At 40.0% G+C, this 12,731-nt stretch overlaps 1 long non-coding RNA gene across 1 annotated transcript in view; it reads left to right on the plus strand.

The window, feature by feature from the left end:
* The window catches only part of LOC132591889 (uncharacterized), a 242,124-nt gene that overhangs the window by 108,584 nt on the left and 120,809 nt on the right, over positions 1-12,731 (plus strand). The gene's annotated exons all lie outside the window — the stretch shown is intronic.

Genomic DNA, 12,731 nt, shown 5'->3' on the forward strand with positions numbered 1-12,731 from the left:
ATTGACAGTTCTTTGGCTGTTCTGATGGGGGGGGGATAGCTTTTATGCTAGCCATTCTTTTTAACAGCTGTTTCCTCATTTTTCACATGTAATCCTAAAAACACTACTACAAGATTGTGCAATTTAAAAAGTAATGAAAATTTCGTAGCCGGCATGGATTATATTTGAAGACAGTCCCACTCTATTCTTTGAACTAGTTAATTTCACCGAAAAGAACCTGTAATGTGATATTTGTAGATGTATTAAAATTATTAAGGAAAAGAAGGCAGCATCATAACTTTTGTAATACTTTTGCATATATTCCTGGAAAGAGTATAGTAAACTCTATGACTTTGACCTATTCAGTATTTTACAATTTGGTATGCTAGCCATTTTCAATTTACTTCTTTTATAGCTTCGGTAGTCTATGAGGGGGATGTAAAGTGTTGCTCGTGTAATAGAACAATGAAAAGGTAAGCACATATAGTTAGGTGTACAACAAGTTGTGAGGGAGTTGGTGGTGCTGAAACTTCCACTTCTGAAAAAAAGACTTTGCAAAATAAGAAAGCAGTCCTTTACACTCAGAATTTTACTATGCTTCACATCCACACTTGTGTCATAGTCAATATGGACACATTGGAATCAATAGTATTTAGCTAGACGTAACTTACATCCCCCTAATTTTAAGGCCTCTCCTTCAAGTATTACTAAGTCTGGGTCTAACCCTATAACTGTGCATGATTTTTTAAAATTGTATCAACTATTCTCAGAACAAACAAAACTGGGCATTTTTCAGCCAACGATGACTTTCAGCCAACATCCTATTGAATTTAATTGGATAGATTTAAGAACATCTCACTCTTTCCCAAAGTAGATAATTAGTTTGACATAGTAATAGTAATATCCTATGTATTCTATTTTTTATTTTTAAAAAAGTTGACATGGAAATGTGAGTCACGGTATGCTCTTTCTAGCATTGACTTTTTTTTTTAAAAAAAGAGGCAGGATCCAGCCAAAGCTAAACATTTTTTGGAAGCACATTCCTAGAATGTCTACTCAGATGTAAATTCCATTGAGTTCAATGGTGCTTACTCCAAGGTAAGTAGGAATAGGATGGCAGCCTAATTTAAAAAGTGTAAACACAATCAAGTTCCGTCAATTGGATTTAGCAGTATACTCTGGATGTATATTGCTTGATTGTCAAGTTGGCAATAAGACTGTATTACACATCTCTTCAGGGCACAATACAATGTTTTAAACTTCCATAAAATAGAGGGCTACTGTAGCACAAATGGCTCTGCTTATGGGGTTGGGGACTTCCCAGAGTGCTGGTATCCAGATTTCTCTCAGTGTTACTGGGGAAATGGAGCAAACTAAATAACTGCTTAGCTAATAAAAACATCACTGCAGTTTAGTAATAGTTTTTGAGTTGTATGGCCTTATTTTAAGTTAGACACAATAAAAAAGCACCTGAAACCATATGGTAAAGGTAAGCACCCATTCAAATCTGGTGGAGACATGTGGTCTTTTCATTGACATACCTCAAAATAAGGAGAGTGATATGGAAGAGCTGCATCTGTGGCAATGGGCCTCAGCATTGGGACATTTTGGGAGGATCGGCCCTCTCTGTTGTCAGTATAGTCTGGTGGAAAGACAAGTTGCTGGCCTTGGTGCTGTTGGCTTGACTTGCTAAAATGCAAAATCAGTGAGCTGTTTATCAGTGTACATTAGCTAAGGGCCAAACAAGACAACAATGCAAAAGATCTCTATGCAGGGTTACTACCATTTTTTAAAAGTATTAGCAGCCTTTGCTCCTCTTTCCATCCTGCTTAGATGCTCTGGACACTACCAACATTTCACTTGATAACACAAATAATGGTAACATCAGAACAGTCCTACCACAACATGCTGAGAAATGCTTCTGTAGAGCTGATGTTGCAAGCAAAATGTTACTTAAGTTTTATGCCCCTACAGCCTGCAGTGTGACAATATCTGACTTCCTTATGAAAACCTTGGAAGCTATTGTCTTTCAGTGGTTCCATGTCATCCTGCACAAAAATATTCTGCCTTCCTCTTCCCACCTTACTGCAGACAAACCCACCTGTGGTGTGTCTTTCACATGGCAAAGGCTATTCCAAGTAACTTCACGGGGACTCTTTTTCCATGCCAAGCATTTTATTTAGCTCAGAAACATAAAGCTGTACTCATTACACCTGTACTGACCTTGCATCCCCTCTCTGGATAACTTCTTTTGGACTGCTCTTCTGCCAAGTTGCTTATCCCACAGTTTGATCAAAGTAAGTCATCAAAGATCCCATTAAAAAGGGTTGATGTCTGTAAAAGATGCAGTAACAGGACAGAGACCAGAGAGGAAATTAGGTGGATCTCTTTGATTAGGGCGAGATGCTAAATTCTGGGGTGGAAATGAGAATTTTACTTTTATCTTGGTGGGGTGGGAAGTGTATGAGGGACAAAACATTATTTCTTCTCCAGAAAGGATGTAATCAGAAACCTTTAGCACACCTAATACCAGGAGATTGTGATGAATAGTAGCATTCTTGCATTTGTTGCCAGTGACATCTGTTTCATCTTGTCCTGTTGCTCTCTTGCTGTTAGCATTAAGAGCAATTTTTGTTAGGAGATATGTTATCCTGATAATGCTTTCTTTGATTTAAGGGTTATAACAATCTCTCCTGTTCCACAGAAGTGACTTCTGAATTTTACAATGACAAAAATTGTCTATTCCATGCCCCCAATACTGGTGTAGCAGGATTAGAATTTTTCATAATAATACTGCTAGCAAACTACCAGTGTTTTAAAAATAGTATTATTGTAAATATTTCTACTGGTTCTTATCGTGAGACTACTTGATCTCCAGTCTACTTTTTTTTTTACCCATGAACTCCTGTTGTTGCAGCTTTCTTGTGTGGTGAATTTTCTTCATTTTATTGACCTGCTGGTGGTATGGCTAAACTCAGATTAACATAAGAAGATTATGCTGGCTCAGGCCAATAGTCCACCTAGTTCAGCATCCTGTTTTCTCTGTGGCCAACCAGAAGCTTGTGAGAAACCCACAAACAGGATTCATACACAGGAGCACTCTCCCCTCCTGTGGCTTTCCGTATAGGTTCAAAATGTGTGACTTGGGTGGTTTATATAAAAAATGCAAACAGAATTGAACCCCCCCCATCCCTACCTTGAGCTGTTATTTCATTAGTAGTCACACAAGTTCTCACTTAATTTGGGTGGCATATGTTTGAACATTATGGTCCATGGGGTCACGAAGAGTCGGACACGACTAAACGACTAAACAACAACATGTTTGAACATTGTTTGCATGACATAGAGTTAAGCCAGTTCAGCACTTCCTAAGGATGCGCCACCAGCTGGGATGTTGATAGAAGGATAATAAAAGTATGCTGCTTTAGATCACTAAAGATCACCGTGATGTGCTCCTTACCAGAGCTATGACGAGCGCTGATGACTGCTGGACGGATCACCGACTAATACGCTCCACGATGGCTATCAAGATTATACCTCAACACAGGCTTCAAGGAAGGAAACCAAGGCACAAAATGAACACTCAAGCCTGTCAAGATCCCATTAAGTGGAATTGCTTCCAAATGACTCTTAAGGACCATCTGCTTTCAGAATTCCTTGACATCGAGGAACACTGGACCAAGCTAAAAACATCCATTATTGCAGCCTGTGAACAAACGATTGGATACCAAACCAAGAAATACTAGGGCTGGTTTGATGAAAATGAAAGTGAGATTGAACGCATGATTGACAAGAAAAAGAAGGCCTTTCAGATCTGGCAAAGATCTTCCAAAGCAACTACTCTATTCCGAACTTAAAAATGGAAAGCGTAATGCTGGTGGTCAACAAAAGAGGTTTAAAGACAAGGCAAATCTAAAAAAATGTAGTATAAACACTGACAACTGGGAAACACTGGCCTGCGAGTGCTCCAGTTGGAGAACAGCCTTTACCAAAGGCTCAGGATGCAAGGGAGAAACATGCTAAGAGGAAGGCACACTTGGCAAATCCACACCGTGATCAACTCCCTCCCAGAACCCAATGTCCCCACTGTGGAACGATGTGTGGATCCAGAAATGGCCTCCACAGTCACTTACGGACTCATTGTTAAAACCGTGTTTATGGAAGACAATCTTACTCGGCTACGAGTGATCGCCAAATAATAATAATAATATGCTGCTTTAGGTACTGTGCTACAAAACTTTATGTTGCTATTAGCTTTGTTATTTAGAAGCAGACCATCTAATCTTTTTCTATTTGGCATACTTAAACTGCCTAATTGTTCCCGATTCCTCCTTAAGTGCTCCTAAGAACCTTCATGAATCTCTAGGGAATCTAGAAAATGGATTTGCTTTGTTGGCTGCAATCCCCAAGGAAATAATATCTGGATCATTTAAGTTGAAAACCAACTCCCTATGAAACCCCCATTTGTATGAGGAATGGGGTATGTGGCATACAATACGGCACTCAGATTTGGCTTTAATATACTTGGCTTCCTACAATCACTCTGACTTGAAAGGTGACTATGGCACAGGGGACGGGAGATTATTATTTATTCAATTTGAAGCTCCCGCATTCCCCAAAATGTGGGATAGAAATTACCTGATAGAAAGATCATTTGATGTCCTGGGCAATGGATAGAACTTCCCGGAACCCATGCAGCTATCAATCACCCAACATAACTGTGATGTAAGGGGAATTGTTTTTCTTTGCCCACGCAATTTGAAATCAAATCATGCAGGCAAAAGGTCATGGGTTTTCAGGTGCATCAATGAGCTGATCAGCAACACCTGAAACCCCCACTTCTTTTGCTCAGGGGGTTTGAAATTAAGCCATGTGGGGAAAGGCTAACAAGTTTGTTGTAGAGGCACCAGCTTCTCAAGATGATTAAGGGGCCCAACGCAACGTCCCGATGTCATACACACAACATTGCACGACATCATGATGCACGCAATGTCATTAGGAGCCAAGGGGTGAAACTTGATGCCCTCTGAACATTGAGGGGGGCGGTCTCCTAAAAAAACGTAGGCCCCCAGGTGCTGGTGGCTATGGTTTCTTGGCACCACCAATCAGATGGTTTAGGGATCATGAGTGGGGTGGGATTCACCTAACCAGACCCACCAGTGGAAGTCTTGCAAAAGGACTTCTACTTGAGCAATAGGGTTTCCTCACCTCTGCTGTTTTTGTATCCTCTGAAATTGACCTGGGGGGCTTGAGAGAACCTCCAGAACAGTACACGGGGAAGAGAGGAGGTAATTCTGTCTGGCAAGCTTAAATCCCCAAGCAGTTGGAGCAACTGGAAGAGCACAATGTTGAATTCCATCTCTTGTAACTTGCATCTTATTTGGTGGCTGTGTTTAGCTTGATTTCATTCATTAAGAAGAATTATCAATGTGTTTAAATAAACCAGACATGTGAATGGCAAATTGACCCTGCAAGTATAAAATCTGCAGTCTATCATTCTCTAAATATGGGTGGTGGTATGGATAGCTATATCCAATCTTTGGAAGATATGAAATCTTTGTATAATAATATGTTGCTGCAGTTGAAAAATCTCTGAATCCAACAAAGGTCACTTAAGAACAATCATCTTTCAATATGTGTGGGCTAAAGGGAACTCATTTGTCCCTGTCAGAACCATAAATTTTGGTGCTTCAGATTTTTCCTGTTACTGGTTGTGGAGGAAGTAATTGGTACTGGTGCTATGGTTTCTCTTCCCAACTTTATGGAAAATATGACATTTATGTCATATATTTGAGAAGCAGATGTATGTGTCTGTTGTGAATGTGTATTTTTATGTCTAAGGCTACATTCCACCTACCTGGAAGTAAGCACCATTGAGCTCAAGCGGGTCTTACTTTTGTGTAGACATGTAGGTGAATATGTTGTGAATTTTCAATTATTCTTGTGGTCAGAACAACCTGAACGATTAATATTTATATGGTGCAGGAAAAGACTCCGGTATATTATTGTCCCTCTGTGATTATTTCATTCCTATACTAGTGGAGTTTTGTGCTAAAAGAAATGTAAGCTCAAGAAGTAGAAAACGTCATTGGGGAGTTTAACAGATAAATGAATAAATAAATAAATAAATAAATAAATAAATCGTGCCTAGAGGAAAAGGTGACAGGAAATTGCTTGCAAAGAATGAGTACATTTGAGCATTTCTGAAAAAAGAAAATGTTCCTGGTGCCAAGCTTATATTTAAAGATGCTCAAAGGCTGGAAAAGAAAGTTCTTGTGAAATATATGAGGTATTTAGAACCATTTCGTGGCTAGTAAAAACTCTCCTAATGAAACAATGTATTAATTGGTTGGTGCTGCTCAAAGCAAACTCATATAAAATATTTAAATGTTTAGAGATACTCAGTGGCTCGATAACCTACTTTTAATAAACCATTAGAGTTGATCAGTCGATGGGAACCAGCGAGTCTTTCTTGGCAGTGGAAACTTTGCAGGCTAATAAAACCCAGAGCCGCTCAGTGGATGCAGTGCTGCTTTTAAGCCTAGGCTAAAATTAAGGAAACTAAATAAAGCAATAACTGTTGGCACGTAGGGCACTTTTATACGATTAATGACTAGCTGAAAGGAGCTGATGGCCCTGCATTGCACCTCAGTCCATTAACCCCAGCCGGTCATTAATCCTCAGGAATTGCCCTGCACCAAGAACCTTATTGCTCTTGTATGAAGCCAATGAGAGAAAGGCACTAGACATATCGCACTATGTTTTTCAGAGTAAGCCAGCTTTGGAGTTGGGCTTGTGCAGTTTTGTATAAATGACCACTGATCTTCTAACCTGTGTGTTAATGGGCAGAATGTTTTGAGTTAATCCTTTGACTCCCTTGTCATTGAAAAGGCCAACTGCCTCCTTAGGTGGCCTTCTGTTACTAATGTATTTAAAAAAATTTTTGTTGTTGGTCTTTATGAGTTCAGTAATGTGCTCCTCAAATTCTTGTTTAGCATCTGTTATTGTCTGCTTGCATTTCTTTCACCAAAGTTTGTGCTCCTTTCCTTTTTGTGCCACTTATATTTGGACAAGACTTCTATTTTTTTTGAAGGAAGGCATCTTGCCTCTAATAGCAGCTTTAATTCTGCTAGTTAGCTGCTCTGGCATCCTTTGGGCCTTGGCGGCACCTCTCCTGATCTGTGGTATACATTCTGGCTGAGCTTCTAATATTTTCATTTTAAGCAACTCCCAAGCATCTTGGAGAGATTTGAACATCTTGACTTTGCCTTTCAACTTCCCTTTTTACAATTTCCTTCATTTCTGGCAAGATTCCTCTTTTGAAGTCAAATGTGTTCATATTGGATTTTCTTGGCAATTGTCCATATATATATAGCTTGATAGCACTATGGTCACTGTTCCCAGTCATTTCACTGATCCCAGTCAGTTCAACAACACGTGTCCTGGGCACCACTTAACTCCAGGGCTGATGCCATTCTGGTTGGTTCCATCATCTTTCATCTGCAGCTAGCGCAGAAACTAGGTGGGCTGATGGAGGAGAGATGTAGCAATTCACAAATCCACTCTCTCACTCACTCACCTGCATGGTATTCCTGGTTGCCTATGTCTACCAAGCAAGTTTTTAAAGTAAGACTACAATGTTTCTGCTGTTGCTAGAGTGATCTCTGCTTTAGTAACTTCCTGGGTGGACTAGAACAGAAATGGGGAACATCTGGCTCTCCAGATGTTGTTGGTCTCCAACTCTTATCAGCCTTAGTCAGCTTGAACAGTGGTTGGGGCTGATAGGAGTTATAGTACAGGAACTTCCGGAGGGCCATTGGTTCACCATGCATGGACTGGAGCAATGCAAAATTTCTTTCCAAGGCTATTCATAAACTTCAGTTAGTTCAAGAATTTGCTGGATGTATCAAGAATATTAATCCCATGATGCAATCTTTTCCATTTGCCTTCAGGTGCAATTAAAAGCATTTCCTTTAATTTGGCCCATATCTAAAGAACCTGGGTATCTCCCCCCAACTGACCCTGTCAAGTCATTGAGATCCTTCCAAGATGTCCTTTTCTAGGGACCCTTCAGAGGTGGGTGGGAAGCAACCAGGGAATGACCTTTTTACTTTGATGGTCCCTCAACTTTGGAACGTTTTCCTCTGAGATATTTCTTTGGCACCCTCTCTCCCATCTTATCAATATCCACCGAAAACACTTTTATTTTCTCAAGCCTTGGGTAAACCAGTTTAAAGAAATCCCTCATTGATTTATTGTGGCTTTTAAGAGTATTGTAGTTTGTTGCTACAATACTGTAGTGATGTATGGAAGTGAGAGCTGGACCATAAAGAAGGCTGATCGCCAAGAATTGATGCTTTTGAATTCTGGTGCTGGAGGAGACTCTTGAGAGTCCCATGGACTGCAAGAAGATCAAACCTATCCATTCTGAAGGAAATCAGCCCTGAGTGCTCACTGGAAGGACAGATCCTGAAGCTGAGGCTCCAATACTTTGGCCACCTCATGAGAAGAGAAGACTCCCTGGAAAAGACCCTGATATTGGGAAAGATTGAGGGCACTAGGAGAAGGGGACAACAGAAGACGAGATGGTTGGACAGTGTTCTCGAAGCTACGAACATGAGTTTGACCAAACTGCGGGAGGCAGTGCAAGACAGGAGTGCCTGGCGTGCTATGGTCCATGGGGTCACGAAGAGTCGGACACGACTAAATGACTAAACAACAACAGTTTGTTGCTCTTAGTGATTCTATTGAATGTTTTATTTGGGGAAAGAAAGAGGGGAAATGTTTTAAAGAAATCAAGATTAGATAAAACAAATAACTTTCTCTGCGTAGCCAAGTTAAACCTCTTGCAGACAAAAAAGGCTGTAATATATGCACGTGTGCTTTTAAGCATGCATGCCATGTGCAGTGGCACATAAATCTGCAGACAATGGAAGGTGGTCTGTTAGGGCAAGTGAGGCACTGACATACCAACCTCAGTCTCTCCTTACCCAGCCCCCCACTTGCCTGCCAACTTCTTACTCCTTAGCCTCACTCTTGTCCCTTGTAGAACTCAGTTGGGAGGAAGATGGAGACAAAACTAGAATTATGTCTATCAGCGTCTTAAGCACCACTGATTGTTTGCCTCCCTGCCTTCCATCCAATGGGCACCAGCTGCCACTGCATGGAGAAGATTGTTTGAGGCTGGAATTTGAAAATTGAAAATAACAAAGCTAGCTTGTCTCACCCTAATACCAATCATTAGAGTCACTGACTGCTCTGAACCAGTAAGCCACATTCAGGTGCATATAGATGTTGCAAATCACAATGTACCTACAAAATGGGGCAACTGACAAAGAATCAGAACCATTTTAGTAGGAAGAGGTCTGCATACAAAAGCCCGATGTTGTTTAGCCAAACAGGGCCCAGAATAATACTTCTTAGCACTAGAGGGAGTACATGGTGATTCACCATGAAGACATCCAAGTTAATTTCTGTGCAGTCATAGTGACCTTGAAGACCACCTGGTATCAAATAATCACAATGATAAGAACTAATTAATCAGACTCCAGAGCACTGTACCCAGAAATCTAAGCAGAAGGCCATTTTAAAATAAACCAGGAAAGGAATATTCTTTAATGGATGCTTTTCACCGTCCCTCTTTTAGAAAACATGGATGGGCACATTTTCAGCTTAAAATGTGGAAAAATATAAGAACTGGAAGAGAAACTTCCAAGTATAACTATTCTCCATAAATTGACTGATGGTGGGATGTCTTCTTTTTAGGTATGTTACCTGTTTAACATTACACTTTCTACACATGTTAAGAGTCAAGTGTGCATATCTGTGTTTTCTAGAAGGAGCAATTATCCTTTGAATACTGCTGCTTCTCTTTTACAAAATTGCCTTTTCTTTTTACACTCCTGCTATTCCCATATAGTACAGACCTCACAATATATAACTGTAAGGACCAATATTGAATTTAAGTTTAACCCTATAGGAATGACCCTGGCACCCAGATGCAATCACTGACCATTGGACTACAGAATATATAAAGCTTGTTGCATTTGTCTTAAACTGCCTACAGGATCATAATTCTATAAACTATTAAATAAGCCACTTATGAATCCACATTAACAATTTTAGCAATCCCTTTTCGACTGCTGATAACATACTGGTGACATAGCAAAGGGAAATGAAAAACGTATTTAAGCCATATAAACAAGCACGAAAGAAATCAGTTTTCTGCAGTGAGAAAAGTTTAATTTGGAGATTAGAAACAATAGGTTTTGAGACAGTTGTTGAGTTTTGGATTTAGCAGCTCTAGTGATCAACTGGGGGTGGGCATATGTTATAGAGGATCGATGGAAATTATGAAATTAACCTTCCACCTGAAACTATCAAAATGGTGGTTTTGGTGCTAAATAGGCTCTATAAAGTTTGATGCAGGTATGTTCAAATGCCTGCAGCGTGTTTCTCTTCATATATCTGTCCTTGTTAACCTTGTTCTCTGTGCTGACTCTTAACTGGTTGGAGTGCGGTGTTTTTCCTGCTGTGGTAGAGGAAGAAAAATATTAGGCGGCCTCGAATGCACCATACTCAGGTCTTTCATGTTGATCTTACATGGGGAAATCTTTTTACAAACAAGGCAGGAAAGACACTTCAATCAGGTACTTGGGATAATGGATTTTGGGTTTGATTATCCAGCGTAATTAATGAGCTCTGAGTAAGAAGTGCTCATCATCACAAATGCTGCATAGTCCACCCATTAGAAAGTCAGTGGCAGTTCTGTGTTATGAATCAGTAACAAGGCTGCCATCTAATCGGGGTTTTCAATATATAGCATGGGCTGCATAGGTTGTTGCCCACAAAGTCAAAGGCAGGACTTTATATAGCTTCTGTTCTTTCTATTTGCCTCAGAGTGTAAACATGTGGTTTTGTGGGACTTGTCATGTGGGAGGCCACCAAAAAACAACAACTGGTGGCCTGTGGTTGCTTTTATGGGTCACAAGGTGTGCAGGCTTAGTCTAGAGATTTTTCAGAGATAAAGCAAGATATCCTTTGTGTCCCAGATGGGATATGTTTACAACCAAATCTAAAAATCTGTTGGATTGGGCCAAAGGCCCATCTAGTTCAGCATCTTGTTCTTATAATGGCCAACATTTGAACTTGCAAAAATATGCGCAAATGTTTGAGCTACTGTATTAGGAAGGATGGAGTAAAAATATAATTAATATATCAAGCAAGATTACAATAAAATATGTACAGTTGGAGAAATGCACACTTAAATCCTGACAAGTATTTATGAGGACCCTTTTGTCCATTTTGTTTTTGGTCACAAACTATATAGAGAACTGAACCTACGACATGTTTTGTTGAATCTAAGGCAGATGAAAGTATCCAGTTTCGCTGTTACAGATGCAGAATGGCATTTCTTTTGTCTGTGCTGCTCTCCTCTGGTCACTGCTGTGGATACACAACTTGACTATCTGTCTCCAAGCACTGCGGTCATCTACAAGGGATTCCCACATGGCCTGAAATAATGGATTTATGAATGAACACATGCAAGAGGGGTAGGGACAATTCTTAGCAGTAATAGCTAGGTTCTTTTAGATGTTTTCATGCCTCTGCTTGTGCAACAGGCTTTATAAGCAGTTGTGAAAGTCAAGTAATGTATTTTGATTTAGTTTCACTTTTCTTGCTCAATGTTCCAGTCCAGCGGTAGCCAACAGGGTGCCCTCCAGATGTTGGATTACAATTCCCATCATGGCCATGCTGTTTGGGGCTGACAGGAGTTGTAGTCCAATCACAAAGGGAGAGCATAATGCTGGCTAACTCTGTCTTCTAGTTTATGAGGTATATCAGGCCATCCATCAGCAGAATATGTCTTCTGTATATGGAAGGACACCTTTGGAGCCAAATTATTGCCAAGATTTGTTCCCTGTTTCCTTCCTGGGTGGAAAATAAAATCCATCAAAAAGAGCTTCTACCTTTAACTGCTATGGCAAAAGTGAGCTTGTAAAACCAGTGGTGAAATACAGTTGCTGCTCCACTGGATATAGGGCAGTCTTTAAAACAGGAAGACATTGTGACTACAGAGAATGGATAGGTTAAAGCTGCATTTAAGCTGTTTTTCTTTATTGGAGCTAGTTTGTCAGAAAGAGAGCAGCAACCATTCTGTCAGTTATCTGTAAGAGCAGAACTCTAATATAGGAGGAAGTAACAAATTACTATATACCGTAGGAAAGAGAAATGAAATGAACTTAACTTCTATCTAGAGCACACACAAACACAAACATAGAGCTCATCTATGGCAGTATGTTATTGGCAGATAACATTCTTAGCACAACTATGGGAAGAGTCATTTGAAACAAGGGCACACAAAATAACTGAAAAGTACATAAAGTCTTTCTTCCCTTCCTCCCATTTGGCACCCCTGAACACCTTGGGGGCAGAGTGACTTAATACAGAAATGCCTCTGTATATTAGAACATAGGGAAGAAAAATTGCTATTCAGAAACATCAGGCATATCAAAATATTGAGTGCTTTTAGAACTTGTTAATGAGAAATGGAAGGTGCTGAAAGATCCACAGCTGTGAAAGGAGTAGAAGGCTTTATGCCAGTGGTTTTGCCACTAGGAACAGAATTTACTACTGTTACTGGGTTAAATCCAATCCTGCTATTCCATGTGTGGAATGGTTTCTGATCTAGCAGAGGCATCTGCCAATGTAGGTTAAGGAGAGGTGGTTTTTTTAAAACTCATTTTCCCATA

The sequence above is a fragment of the Zootoca vivipara genome, chromosome 3, assembly GCF_965207765.1.
Source record: "Zootoca vivipara chromosome 3, rZooViv2.hap1.1, whole genome shotgun sequence".
NCBI classification, from domain to species: Eukaryota; Metazoa; Chordata; class Lepidosauria; order Squamata; family Lacertidae; genus Zootoca; species Zootoca vivipara.